Source organism: Sinohyriopsis cumingii, chromosome 17 (genome assembly GCF_028554795.1).
Source record: "Sinohyriopsis cumingii isolate HCF-2022 chromosome 17, ASM2855479v2, whole genome shotgun sequence".
Taxonomy (NCBI): Eukaryota; Metazoa; Mollusca; class Bivalvia; order Unionida; family Unionidae; genus Sinohyriopsis; species Sinohyriopsis cumingii.
The window spans coordinates 106,121,907-106,136,160 of NC_142977.1; positions in this window are offsets into that span (position 1 = coordinate 106,121,907).

A 14,254-nucleotide genomic window follows, 5' to 3' on the forward strand; every position below is an offset into this window, starting at 1 on the left:
AATAAATATTAATTAATGAATTAATTAATAAATATATTAATGAATTAAAGCAGGATCTATTGTCTAGTCACGGCATAATTTATATTGCTATCTATCATTTGTTTATTACGATAAAAAATTGACAACTAGTTTACATTTATGCATTATGTTAAATCTTTTTTCAGCATTATGTCTATACAAAGGAACAAATCTAACTTTCGTGTTGTACCTTAGAAAATCTGAACAAAGGGCGTCTCAGATTGTCACAAAATTCGTAAAATTATTAAGATATATTAATGACTTTGATGGAAAATATTATTTATTCCTTTCTTCATCTTCATGCGTTAAATAACATGAGATTTTCAATTTTAGTCACTTTCAGCGAGGCTTATCTTGAATTGACCAGTTACTATTCTTAATACAAATTTAAACATGATGCACGTTTAATGGGTACATAATTTAGTTTAAATAAGTAAATGAGTACATGCTTCTGTTGAGAATGCCGTGAAGCAAAATGAAAGTCTATCGAAAATTACTTTGTACGGCAGTAGTGAAGGGGGTCACTTTAGCCTCAATGGGAATTAGCATTAAAAACACCCTTGGGTCAGATTAGCCTCAATGGAAATTTAACATGGAGAAAAATCGTGGGTCAGATTAGCCTCAATGGAAATTTAACATGGGAATAAATTGTGGGTTAATATACGTACAAGGGGAATTGAACATGGGATTTTTTTTAAAAATTTTTTTTTAAAAAAAAGGGGTAGGCAATGGAAAGGCTATCTCTTTTCGAGAAATATGGGGCCCTGAAAAGGGCCTTTGGGTTTTCTTCTTCTGCTTCTAATTTCTTCTTTTCCTCCACCAACTTCTTATTTTATCTCCAACACTCTTTCTCTTCTTTTCTTTCTTTTTTTTCTCCTCCTCTTCTTCTTTCTTCTCTTCCTCCTCTTCTTCTTTCTTCCTCTTCTCATTTTCTTCTTCTTTTTCAATTTTTTCGTTCCATGTTCTTATTCTTATCTTTTCCTCTTCATCCTCCTTCTCCTCCTTTATTTCCTTCATCACACCACTGATCATGTCCTTTGCTTTTCTTAAGATGTTAATTTCCATTTTTACTCTATGCGGATTATAAGAATAGTGGTCTTCAACGAGTCGTACGAGTATTTGTTCTATCATGCCCAAATTGTCAAGGACGTCTTGCAATGATTTAAATTTATCCAGGTGGTTTGAAGCCATCTTCTATGTAGAATGGTTTGAACGACGAATACTGTGGGTTCTTATACTTAAAGCGCGTACGTGAAGGAAAACATCCCCCTAAAACATAAAATGGATCTTACCTAGATCATGACCTAACAACGCGCGGACGTGAAGGAAAACATCCCCACTTTTCTCATTTCATATAATAAAACCCGAACTATACTCTCCACATACGCTAAGAAACAATAAAAAAACCCATAATCTACTATTCACATAAACTTACGCAAGCCCTTACAAACACAAACACACAAACACATACCCTCACACCATCTTAAAAAAGAGTTAGTGTTTATTTTCACACTACTCTACCTACACACATTGGCAAATTAATAGTTATTTCTTTTCTTGAGTATTGGGTAGCCCTGAAAAGGACTGTTTTTGGAACTTCAGAGGCACCTGGCTAATGGTGGCACCTTCCGGGTCTGGCACCACAGACACAACGCCTACTCCAATCATTGGTCCAATTGACTGAAGTTGTTGGAAGAGCTGACGAGGGTTGAGTGGCTTCACTATCCCACTCCTCCGTTTGCGGAATAGTAAACATTTCTTGTTCCCTTTGTCTTCTTTGTCTTCTATTCCTCATTCGAGGATGAACAATTGGTCTCCTTACCTCTTGTGGGTCCTGTACTTGTTCTTGTTGTGGTTGTAACTGTGGAGGTTCCATCACCCAGGGCTTCACCTCACATTTCTGTATCATGAACACGTGAGACCTTATCCCTCTCTTTTTTTCTTCCTCTTCTTCCTCTTGCTCTATCCTGGCTTCTTCCACAAGGGCCTCTGCAGCCAGCTCATTCAGGAGGCATCTGGCATACTCCAGATGCATCTGAAGTTCCATTAATTTAGTCAGTCTGCTGCTCATTTTTTTCTAGTGTTGATCAATCAACAAGGGTAGCTGGACTGACGAGTGACTTTTAATTTATACTAAAAGCGCGTACGTGAAGGAAAACATCCCCCCTAAAAAACATAAAATTGATCTTACCTATATCATAACCAAAAGAAACAACGCGCGGACCTAAAAGAAACACTCACTCACTTTTTATGCTACCCATTCCTATTCTAAAAATTTTTTATAAATCACTTCAATAGACTATTTACATACGCAAAGCAATCCAATCTAACCCCAAATATACACCTCGAACACCCAAAAAAACATGATTTTAATCTACTATCCACACCAACTTACGTGAGCACTTACAAACACACAAACACATACACTCTCACTATCAATAAAGAGTTAGTGTTTATTTTCACACTACTCTACCTACACATTGGCAAATGGATAGTTATTTCTTTTCTAGAGGTTTGGGTAGCCCTGAAAAGGGCTGTTTTTTTTGTTTGCTATGGCATTCTTTTTTTAGTTTCTAAGAATGCGATGTCCTCTGAGGATAGACTTTCTGGCGATAGGTCTGCTTCTTCGGAAAGAGAAGAAGAACTCTTTGGTGTCGATACGGCAATCGACAAAGGTTCTGTCAGCTTCAGGTTGCTGCTGCTGCTGCTGCTGTTGCTGCTGTCTCTGAAGTCTGTACTTCTCTGTCCATTCTTCTTTCTCCCTGTTCATTTCTTCTCTGAAGAGCTCTTCTATCAGGTCTTCAGTGATTTTTAACATTCTCACATTCTCTATTTCTTCTGGCTTCGGTATCAGACTGTGTCTGACCCTATGCAAATTCACGTAGGCTTCGTTGAGCTTAGCTAGTTTGGAGCACATCTTCTTAGGAGGATGAGTCGACAATGGATGGTTAGACTGGAAACAACCCCGGTTCTTAAAGTCAAAGCGCGGACGTGAAGGAAAACATCCCCCACACGGTTTTCGAGTCGCAACGTTCAGTGAGTGTCATGAGAGGGATAGTAAGAAATGAAAGAGCATCAATCCAACATTCTTATAGCTAAACAAAAGACAAAAGCATTTTTTCAAAACACAACATTTTTTATTCAAAAATCACTTAACACTAAACAACTCTAACATTTTTAACAATAATCCAACAATATAACAGCAAACAATTTTTTTGAAATCACAAACATTTTTTTCTCAATTTACAACCTACTTTAAACAGGGCTGACAACGTTGTGAATGAAATTGTGATTTCCACTGTTGGAAATCATTAGGCCATTGATGGACACTACGTTTCCTAGCTTGAGACAAAAGATAAGCATAATGGTCACAAAACCATCGATCTACTTTCACATCGTTTCTAGCAGAAGAACGAGGATCGAAATGAGTCACTAAATGTTCTAAGGAATAGCCCAGGCTGCGATGATGCAGAAAATACACACAGTACTGTCCACACACCAAGGAATCTGTGCCTTGTAATTTCACGTTATTGAATCGGGTGGTTTGAGCATTTCTTCTCATAAAGTCGATGATATCGTCTTCCAAAGGGGGCAATCCGTACGAATCGAAATATTCCACACAGCCTTCTTGAGGAAAGTGGACGGCTACCCAGTGGGTTCCTGGGAGATGACTGTCATCCGTGTTGATCACGTAAGCTTGATGGTCTTTAGGTTTGCGATGAGGGAGTTCATCTTTAGCACAGACGACAGGATTCCAAGAAGCCGTATACGAACTGTGGTTCAAAAGGTAATAAAGTTCCCAGGTATCCATTGTTTTGTGGTTTTCTTCTTCACAGGTAATAATAAGTCGTCAATTCGATCCTGACTTTTTGCTTGAAAATGTCTGACGAATAAACGGTTATTCGTTCTGTTTCCTCACTCTGATTCAGGAGAGCTTCGATACGATGGATCTCTTGAGTGGTTAATGGTGGACAAGAATGTTCACGCAAGTCTTTATACCACTGGTGACACACGTCTTTGTTCGAGATGAGACTCCATGCTTCGTCCAGATACTCGTCCAATTTTTCTTCTTGACTCAACATCAGGCATTTATCGTGTTGAATTTGACTGGGATGATCGTTTTGACATCCATAACAATTTTTCTTGATCAATTCCGTCATTTTGTCGACCAAGTGTTTGGCAAAACAGGAGACTAAATGGGTTTCTTGTTCTGGCCATCTTGACTTCATCATGATCACTTCTTCTTCCACAGTCTCCTTACATTTCATGTCCAAAGTTTCTCCACTAGGTAAAGAGGGATAACAGTCTTCCATGACTTCTAGTAATCTAGAATGACTTCTCTCAAACTGTTGATTTCTATGGTATTATCGAATTCTGCATACAGGATGACGTTCACTGTGTTCCCTGCATCCAGTGGACTCGCAAACTGAATTTCCACACGAATCTGGCCGGATTTTATAGGGTGGAAATGTCCCTCATGGCTGCCTTGGTCTGGAGTGAAATCGAAAGCCCACAAAGCGTAGCCTCCTGCATAATCGTCGTACGTAATGCCGTGACTGGTGTTGGTTCCTAACTGTCCGGTAGCTTCGTACAGGGACAAGTACGATCTCAAATAATTCTTTGCGGCACCAAAGTTAGGCTCAAAGGGTCGGGTACACAAGGTCTTGCCATCGCGACTGACTTCAATCTTGGACACATTGTAATGATTAAAGTAGAAAGGATTTTCATTGTAGGCTCCATTGAAAGCTGAATTCTTGACGATACCAACAATCAAACGCTTAGGTAACTGTCCTTGGAACAGATGATCTTCGATCATGGATAGCTGTCCAGCAGGAATGGTGAAGGTTTTCACTTCCACGCGACTTATTGGATACTTGGCGGTCGTTCTGCTCAACGTCTGACTGATGTCGTTACCTACTTTAGGCAGCACTTCCACACGTCGCACGTAGAGTCTGGCTTCTTCGATTTTGGTTTTGTAAGTGGCATCAGCAGCAGCCATCAAATGGAAAGCGGCACTGCTCCGATTCAGTCTCAGGCGGATATCTACCCCGTTTAGCAAATACTTTTCTTGTAACCACAAGTCCAAATGCAAGCGATCCGTTAGTTCTAAACTACGACTTCCAGCAATTTTCTTTTGTCGTTCTACAAATCCCGTTGGATTTGAAGCATCCCCAGCAAGTGTAATGCCGTTGAACTTAGTCGCTTGGTCAGGTTTCCATACCACGCAAGCATCCAGATGAGTGTTCTTGGCTTCTTTTCCGTACGTCAAGAGATTTTCCAGGTAGGCTCGATAAGGGTAAGTATCCATGCTGCTGCTGACCAGTTTGTTATTCAAGTACAAGTCCACTTCGCTGAACAAGGAATGCATGAAATTGTTGACGGGAGCTACTGCTTCATCAGCGTCTATGTTAGCGTTGGGTGGTTCGATCACTTTCACTTTCAAGTATAGGTAACTACTATTCAGATCGATGTAATCTTCGGGCTGTCCTTTGATTTCAAACTCGATGGGAGCGGAATCAGTCAATGAGGAGACGGGATGAAATTCCACCCACTGGGATTCTTGCATCGTCATCATGGTGGGGGGCATGGCAAACATATCCAGTTCCGTCTTGGAACAAGCGCAAGACTCTCGGTGCATCATTTTTTTTGTTGCTGTGTCTCAATAATCGAAAACGTCTAAGTCTCGAACGGTTCTTCTTTTCTTGGCCTTTCTAGCTTGAAGTCTGGTGAAAGGGTGTTTTCTTCGTCGTCTCTTTCTGCCTTGTCCTTGCTGAATGCCTGATTCGGTAGCGTGCAGGGCATTTATAGGTGTGTCTCGTCGGCCTAAAATGTCTTTACCCGTTTGCAGCAAGACATTTTTGCCTGCCCTCATGAAGGCTTCTTTAGGGTTTTGTTTGTCGATGATGACATTTTGGAGAAATTCTTTGCCTTGCGTCAGTGCCGCATCTTTCAAGGCGTGCAATCCGCGTGTCACCATCGGTTTCAACACCGGGGCCACCGAACGAAAGGCTGATTTTAACATGTCTCCTAAACCGTGTCCTCGCTGTCGAGCAACCCCTTGGTACACTGGATACATGACTTACGAGTCGTGAGAGAACCGTTTTCGAAAATGGAGTTTCACCGTGACTTTTCCTTTGGTGAATGGAATATTTTGTCCCAGATCTCCTTTTATAGTAATGTTGACCGTGTCCAAATACGACTTGCTGACGGGTAAATAGTGAGGATGGACAAATTCGCGGTGGACGTGGTAAGTGTTTCCACCTTCCTCGTCAGCGTTCGCAGCAGAATCCACTTTGAAAGGAATGACACGCAGTAACGGTACGGAGGTGTGTCCCACCACGTTGTATTCCACCACATCGGAATACACGAACATCAAATTCAGTCCTTGGTTCAGTTCTACTGGGGTACGAAATAACTTGCTAAAAGACTCGTTGTCGTAAATGATGGGTAATTCGTTGTTCTTGAGTATGGCCATTCTCATGTCCATGTCTCCACCCAACATGTCAAACAATTCAGGACAAAATAAAATGGACATGATTTTACTCCGTTCAAATTTCATCAAGAAGCGACGAGCTGCTTTGTGGTACTCCATGGTGACACTTTTGTTGACATGCTCCAAAGCTCTAAGAAACACGACATTAAACCTGGAGGCTATGGTGCTGACCAAATGTTGACCACTAAAATAATACCCTGGGGGAATGAACAAGTGATAGGTGGTGTACTTTTGATTTTGTAAACGGGTTTTCTTGTCATAGTTGACATTGCCATCCAACCACTGTTGCATTTGCTCGTCATGAACTTCCACATCAAAAAAATTTTGATTGGGAAGGACATTGAGGACTTGGGTCGGGTGAATTATTTCTACTAAAGCCACTTCCCAATGGGCTTCGTGATCTAAGGGGATGGCCTGAGGTAACTTGGCTGTGTAACAGCACAACGTGTTGTGGGGAAACACCTCCATGGAACTGTCACTGGGTAAGGTTAAGTAAAATTGGTTTTCGTGACTCATAATTCCAGAGTTCTGTAGCTGTTCGAGGGGTTATTAATGGACGTCAGAGGCGTGTCTCCGTCTAAAATGGGGTTCTGATTGTGGTTGGAGTGGTGACTGACACTGGCACTGGACACAAGGTTCCCGTGGTTCCCGTTCGAGGAGAATTTCAGGGAGGGATTGGGAAGCAGGTAACCGATGCAACTGCTCAATAAAATGGTCCACAATTGTTTGTCTCCTTGTTGCAAACTCAAATTGGCAATGGCTGCCCCGATGACACAATACACCACGAAGATTTGGCAGAAAAAGACGATTTGCGTTTTAGGCACACGTTCTCCGCACCACACCCACAAGGGTTGTTTTTGTAAATCTTGCACAGAAGAACTGGGTGAAGAAGGAGTGGTCGACGTAGCTGCGCCAGATGTGTGAAAGGGCATGATGGTCACTTCTTTTTATAGTCGATGACTTGCGAAGCGTCGATCCAAGAATCGAAACTGGGTGGATATCCTTTCCAACGTACTTTGACTTCTCTGACACGTCGTTTGCCCACTTTACGGGTTCTGCGTTCGAGAATGCTTTCGATGTCGTACACGTCGTCTTCTTTTTTGGTGACACGTTGTAACTCGGGCAAATAAAACGTTCCTTTGAGCACTTCTCCGTTCATGTCTTCCAATTTATAGACGGCAGGATGACGGCCATGCACTCGTCCAGTGACGCGAAACAATTCGGTCGTCCAGTTAGGTAAGTAACCTTTGTCGAAAGTGCGTTTGGTTTTGCCAATGCGCACCCAATCTCCTACGGCCAACACTCCACTTTTCTTGGGGACAGCCCTCGTCGGGGTCGTACCAAACAGACGCTCGAACACCAGCACTTCGTTCTCGGGAGTCACGTCTTGCGGGGCACGTCCGATGCTTCGATGGTAAGATTGGTTGTACGCTTGCACCAGGTGCGGTAAGATGTCGATGTACTTCAGAGTGTGGTGATGCGTAAAATATTTCCACATGCGTTCTTTCAAAGTGCGTTGAAAACGTTCCACGATGCTGGCTTTGGTTTCAGGATTCTCGGTGGTAAAAAAATGAATGTCACGTTTCTTTAATTCTTTTTGGAAAGCTTGGTTCAGAAATTCGGTGCCTTTGTCCGTTTGCCATCGAAGAGGGTGACGACCGCTTTGTTTCAACACCCGTTGCAGGGCTCGCACTAACTCGCTGCTCGATTTGGAAGTCAAGGGCACGACCCAGGCAAATTTGGAAGAGACGTCGATGACACAAAACAAATATTTGTAGCCACGATTGTAGCTGGCCAAATGAGAGACATCGGCTAAATCGGCTTGCCATTGATGATCGATGCCTTCCACTCGGGTGCGACTTCTGGCAAACTTGCGTCGAATGGGTTTGTGTAAAGTGTAGGTAGCTTGTTCTTGTAACCATCGTTGCACTTGAGGTAAATGGAGACTTTTCAGTCGCGTTTTGGCAGCACGATACAATTTTTGAACTCCTGCGTAACCTGCAGGATGCGAGGGATCGTAGTAAATGCTGGCTAAGACTTTTTCCATTTTTTTGTGTTGGAGTGTTAATAAGTCACCCACTCTTCGGTGATGCTACTTTGGGTGGGTCCAAAGGGTGGTTTGGAAACGGATTTACGTGTCCGATGGGCTACGGGAGTAGAAGTCGAAGGTAGTGGTGGTGGTGGTGGTGGAGGTGGCAATGGAATGGCTTTGGTTTTCTTTTCTTTTTTCACTTCTGGTTTCCCTTCTTTCTTTTTCACTTCTGTCGAAGGAGGCGTGGACATCATCTTTTCAACCCAAGCTTTCATTTCTTCTCGTTGGGGTGTGGGGGACGGGGTCAACAAGGATGCTGCAATCTTACTCGAAATGGGAGCTGCTGACGGTGTTTGAAACACTTCGCGCATCTCTTCTTCCTCAGGTCTTTGTGGGGTAGCGTCTCTGGTGACCCTTGGGGATGGTAGTGGTGGTGGTGGTGGTAATGATGATGATGGTGCTGGACTTTTCATCAAGGTCTTAAAATCTTTTAGAGTGGGTAAAGCTGTTTCGTCTAAAGCTTTCTGGTGAAAGAGTTGCAGTCTTTGCAAGAGTTGACCGTACTTTTGTGATTTTTCTGTTTCGGACAAATCTTGGCGATCCATCAAGGATTGCAATTCGTGTTGTAACTGGGACATCTCGCTCAAATTGGGATTGGGAGGTAAATGCGGGGTGCGTTGTTCTTGCCACCGATGGTATTCCATCCATCGTTTGTAAGGCACTAAAGCTAGTTTTCGTCCTTCCATGGGGTTGTCAGGGGTGAATTCTGAGATCTTGGGTCTTCCGAGGGTCTTTTTATCTGGCTCCCACCAGTCCTCCCAACATGGTTCCCAAGACTCCTTTCAGTATGGGGCCTAACAAGAGAGGTAAAATGCCTCCACGTTGGACCAACATCTTCTTTTTTTGACGAATGGGTATTTTCTTTTGAACCATTTTCCAAAGAACGTGACGATGTTTGCCTAAGCATTGTTTCTGGTGTTTGGACAAAGGGATCGTGCCTTTCAAAACGTTCAAACAACATTCGCACACGGTATCGATGACCTCTTTGGAGGCCGTTTGAATGAGTTTTTTTCGTAGGGGTGGAGAAGCTTTGGACAGGACAGATAACATGTCCCCATGTTTGGCTAAACGTGGTGGCAGTCCTTTCCTTTTCTTTCCTTGGGGTTTTCTGGAGGGTGACATCTTTGAGTCTTCAGGAGCACCAAAAAAAACACTGATACCCTACTTGGTCACAGGCCTTTTTTATACTGGAACGCGTCGCCACTGATTGTCTTTACGTTTTATCAGTTTGAGGACAGGCATGACACGTCGTGCAGGGGTACGCAACGGACTAAATCGAGCCAATTCTTGCTTGGACAAATCCAGTAAACTTTGTAACATGCCCGATCTTTCATGGACTTTGATTTTGGGAGAAGGTACTTCGTGAGCAGCAGCCACTGCCGCTAAATTGGAAGGTCCTGCCACTGGGGAAGTTCTTTTGGGGGTCATCAACGGAGAAGTTCTTGGTGTGATCAACGTCTCCAAGTACTCTTCAGTTCCTGGTGACATCAACGGAGAAGTGGATAAACGTGAGGCTGCCGGAGACGCAGTCACCGCTGTGGCAGGTCGTGGTTTGCGAGTGTAAGGTTGTGTCCTGGCCGAAGTGCCTCTCTTGCGACTAGTTTTCTTCTGTGGACTTTTCTTTTTCTGGGGACTTTTTTTCTGTTTCTTTTTCTGGGGGCTTCTTTTCTTTTTCCGGGGTGGTGTCTGGTAAGAGGAGGGTCCCGCCACTGGAGAAGTTCTTCTCTTTGGGGACCTGGTCTTTTTCTTTTTCTTCTTGGGGCTTCGTTGGACTTTTGTCTTGGGGATAACTTTGGGGGCATTAGGATCCCATCTTAAGAGTGAGCGAATGATGACCCCTCCTAGAGTACCGCTCCCTCCAGGTTTCAAAATGATTTGTTTTTTGGTTTGAGTGTCGATGCGGGGATCGGCCAGTTGGACCAAAGCAACTTTGTTTCGATCGAAAAAGCGTTTGGTTTGATGAGGAATCTGAATGATTCCTTGGAGTATTTGACGTGCCGTCACCGTGAACCATCGTAAGACTTCTTTGAGACTAGCTTCTAAGACACGAGCTCGTGTTTGTGGATTTTTTTCTCGACTGATGCCATACAAGGCACGAATCAATTTGACGGGAAGATGCGACTGAAGGGACGTCATGTTCACACTGTGTGAGACAGACGAAAAAGGGTTTGAGGTTTTTATAGATTTTTTTATGGGGAGTGAAATGAAGTCGAGGACGGAGACGTGTACAGGACAGGCCCTCCGTCTTGGCACCAGTGGTGAAACAAGTGGGTACGAAATCGCAAATCCTCGGGGGTCGTAGGTTTCAAATCGACGAGTAAATAGGCGTGTGGAGTTTGAGTGGCATCGTCGTACGCCTGAGTCAGCCAAGGCGTTCCTAACTGTTTGGCTAAGACTTGCACTTGTGATTTATCTCGAGGGCTTTTAAACAAGACCACGTAATGCGCATTGAGACTGATGGTGCGATGGGCTTTACTTTGTTGAAACAAATTTTGGGTGATGTAAATGACACTGGCATTACGGTGATGCCCTTTGCGCGTGAACCACAGTTTAATTTCTTCTTCGTCTTCTCCTAACATGTCGTCGAAAATGACCAAATGGGTTTGACGGGAGTCAGAGACGATGCCGTCGTCTTCTTTAGGAATGCCTTCCACAAACACGATGGAATCGCCTTGACTTTCTCGCAAGAGGCTGTACGCCGATTGCCACTCTTTGTAACACCACACGATCCGTTGAGGTGGTCGATCGATCAAATGATGTTTATGTTCTATCAAACGTTTGACGAATTCGGTTTTGCCTGAACCGCTAGGTCCGGCAATGAGCATGTTAAAGGGATGGCGAAGATACAAAGCCTCCCAACTGGCACGATCTAAGTGTTCGTCGATGACTTTGACAGTAGAGGAAGAGGGAGCAGAGACAGTAGAGGTAGCCATGGTGTGAGAAATGTCACTTGTGACACGAAAACAAACAAGACAAGAGTTTATATACTTTTTCAGAACACGTTTATTGAATGTTTTTTTTCAAACATGAATACGAAAGACAAAAATACATAAAAGCCAAAGGCTTAAGTACAACAATAAAAGGCACATGATAACTATGAACGTGGAATAAACACAAGTGTCTGTACAACAACCACATGTTTTGGGTAATGTTCTAACCAGTTCTATAGTAGGGGGGTAAGGTCACACAAGTGTCCTCCCAAAAGGGTCTTTCAGGCCTGTCCACGACAGTCCTGTCCTGGGTGACGGGTTCTTCTGGCACCGTCACTAACACGGGTTGAAAAGTAACTTTTTTCCTTGAACAACTCTCGTGCATACTGGGCCACTTCTTGGGTCCAAGCCTCAAAACCCCATTCTTTCCAGGCACGGACATCTGTCCAATGGGGATGTAAGTCACAAGCTACACACACATCGTCATACACGTCTTGGGTAGCTAAAAGTTGACGAATCTTTTTTTCCTGTTGAGGTCGAGAAGTATCCAGATGAAATCGCAAAGCTTTGAGCAAAAGGAGTTTTTCGTGACCATTTAAGGCCATTGAGGTGGTAAGTACTGATCGTAAAGAGTCCACAAAGAATCGGCTGGTAAACGAAATCCCAGAAAACAAGTCACTAAGACACACACCACTTGTCGTCCCAAATTGAATGGATACAATTCTTGTAATAATCGATGGTAATGATCCACGGTTTGAATATGGTCATTGAGTTCCTTCCACGGAATCTGTTGAATGATATGTGACATAATCCGTGGCATGGCAACTTGATTTTATAGTGTCTTTGTTTCGGAAGCAATAAAGGTAATTTCTAACCAAACACGTTCGTTCTCCAGTAGGGAATTTAAATGTTACATACTGTAACTGAAACGTCAGAGTTTGTCTAGATGTTTCGTCTTTTTCTAAGCAGATTCCATGTAACAAATGTTGGTAATCCTTTAACTCGCCTTCCTCAATACGTTGCAGTAAGTGAATCTCCAAGTAACCAAAATTACGAACGTCTGGCCCATCATCACCATTCATATACTGAAAGTATTCAACAAGGTCTGACCAGTGAAAAAATTTCTGACGAATCAGTCCTCTTATGCCATTCAGGTACCAGTGGTTAAAAATCTGGTGACGTAACGGATGCAATTGTTCTTTACGTTTCACTTGTATTTTCACCAGCTCTCGGTAAATCCTTTCTCTCAACTCCTCAGGCAAGCCCAAAATGTTCTCTTGTAAAGTATCCATAAGTATATACACTGTTTTTGGAATCGTTGGGTGGTGGCCAATAGCCTCGTTTAACTTTGTGCCTAATGTAATATCCACTCATAATCAGTCTTCTTGTACTTTGGAACATAGCATAATTTAAAAACGGACGAATCACTTTGAGTTTGCGTTTCACTTGTATTTTGATCAGTTCTCGGTAAATGCGTTCTCTCAACTCCACAGGCAAAGCACGAATGTTCTCTAGCAAAGTATCCATGAATAGGTCATACTAAATCCTCTTTGGTCTGACACAAGAAATGTACTCTTTGCACAAACATGGTTTTACTTCAGTGTCGAATTTAAATCGTTGAGTCACTAATCTACACATTACAATTCGTTCAGAAGTTTCCTCTTTCATTAAGTTGACATTGTGTTCAAGATGTTGGTAATTCGTTAACTCTTCCTCTGGAATTCGATGCAGTACGTTTACAATGATGTAGGTAGAATCGTCCATACCAAACCAATCCTTTTTAAAACTAGAGGATCGTTGATCAATGTCTGTCCGATGGAACACTTTCAATTGAATCAATCCTTGTATAGCCTTCAGGTACCAGTGGTTCTAACACCGGTGACGTAACGGATGCAATTGTTCTTTACGTTTCACTTGTATTTTGACCAGTTCAGCTTGTACATCTTTCCTTTTTTACGTTTTTTATGTCTTGTTTCGGAAGGTACCGTCTCTAAGGTACCGTCAACATTGTACCGTAGTGTGTTGGGTGGAAAGGCCATAGAAAGGTAAGGGCAGTGCGGAGACCATCGAGTATGTTCCAGAATAGCTGAATCTTTATAGATACATAGATCCATTCGTAACTTCAGTCCGCAAGCGAAACACTGTACCTCGTATCCCAATCCTGACTCAGGTCCCAAGTAGACAAATCCTGTTCTAGCTAAAACGTGCGAAGAAGGTAATCCTTCCCTATCCGTAGGCCATTTCTGAAACGTGTCCAATCGACGGGCACAATCACAATAGTCAGGTAAGAAGACTGGAAAATGGTAGGGTTTGAACTTGGAGTTCTCATCGGGTTTCTCACTCGATTCTTGCTGTGCCGAAGTCATCTTTCTGGTGGGTGGCTATCCTCTTACAACCAATGTTTTATACCAACGTGTCCATACGGTAAGGTGAAATGATTGGGAAGTCGAACTCGCTTCTGGTACACGATTTGATAGACTTTTTCCAAAGGTCGACTGACGATGTGGTGAGTGGGTAAACGTACAATCTTGTTCGGTTGGTAAGTGGTTACTTTAAAGTTTCCATCCTCTCCCGATTGCAAGGCTTCTTTCAATACCCCAAAGTTGACCACTCGACTGGTACGATAATTCAGAGTCAGTCCTTTCACTTTGCACGTCGTGTGCACTTCTCCTTGTTTGTCCCGGTATTCGTAGCCGTAATTTTTGGGACCGCCACTGACGA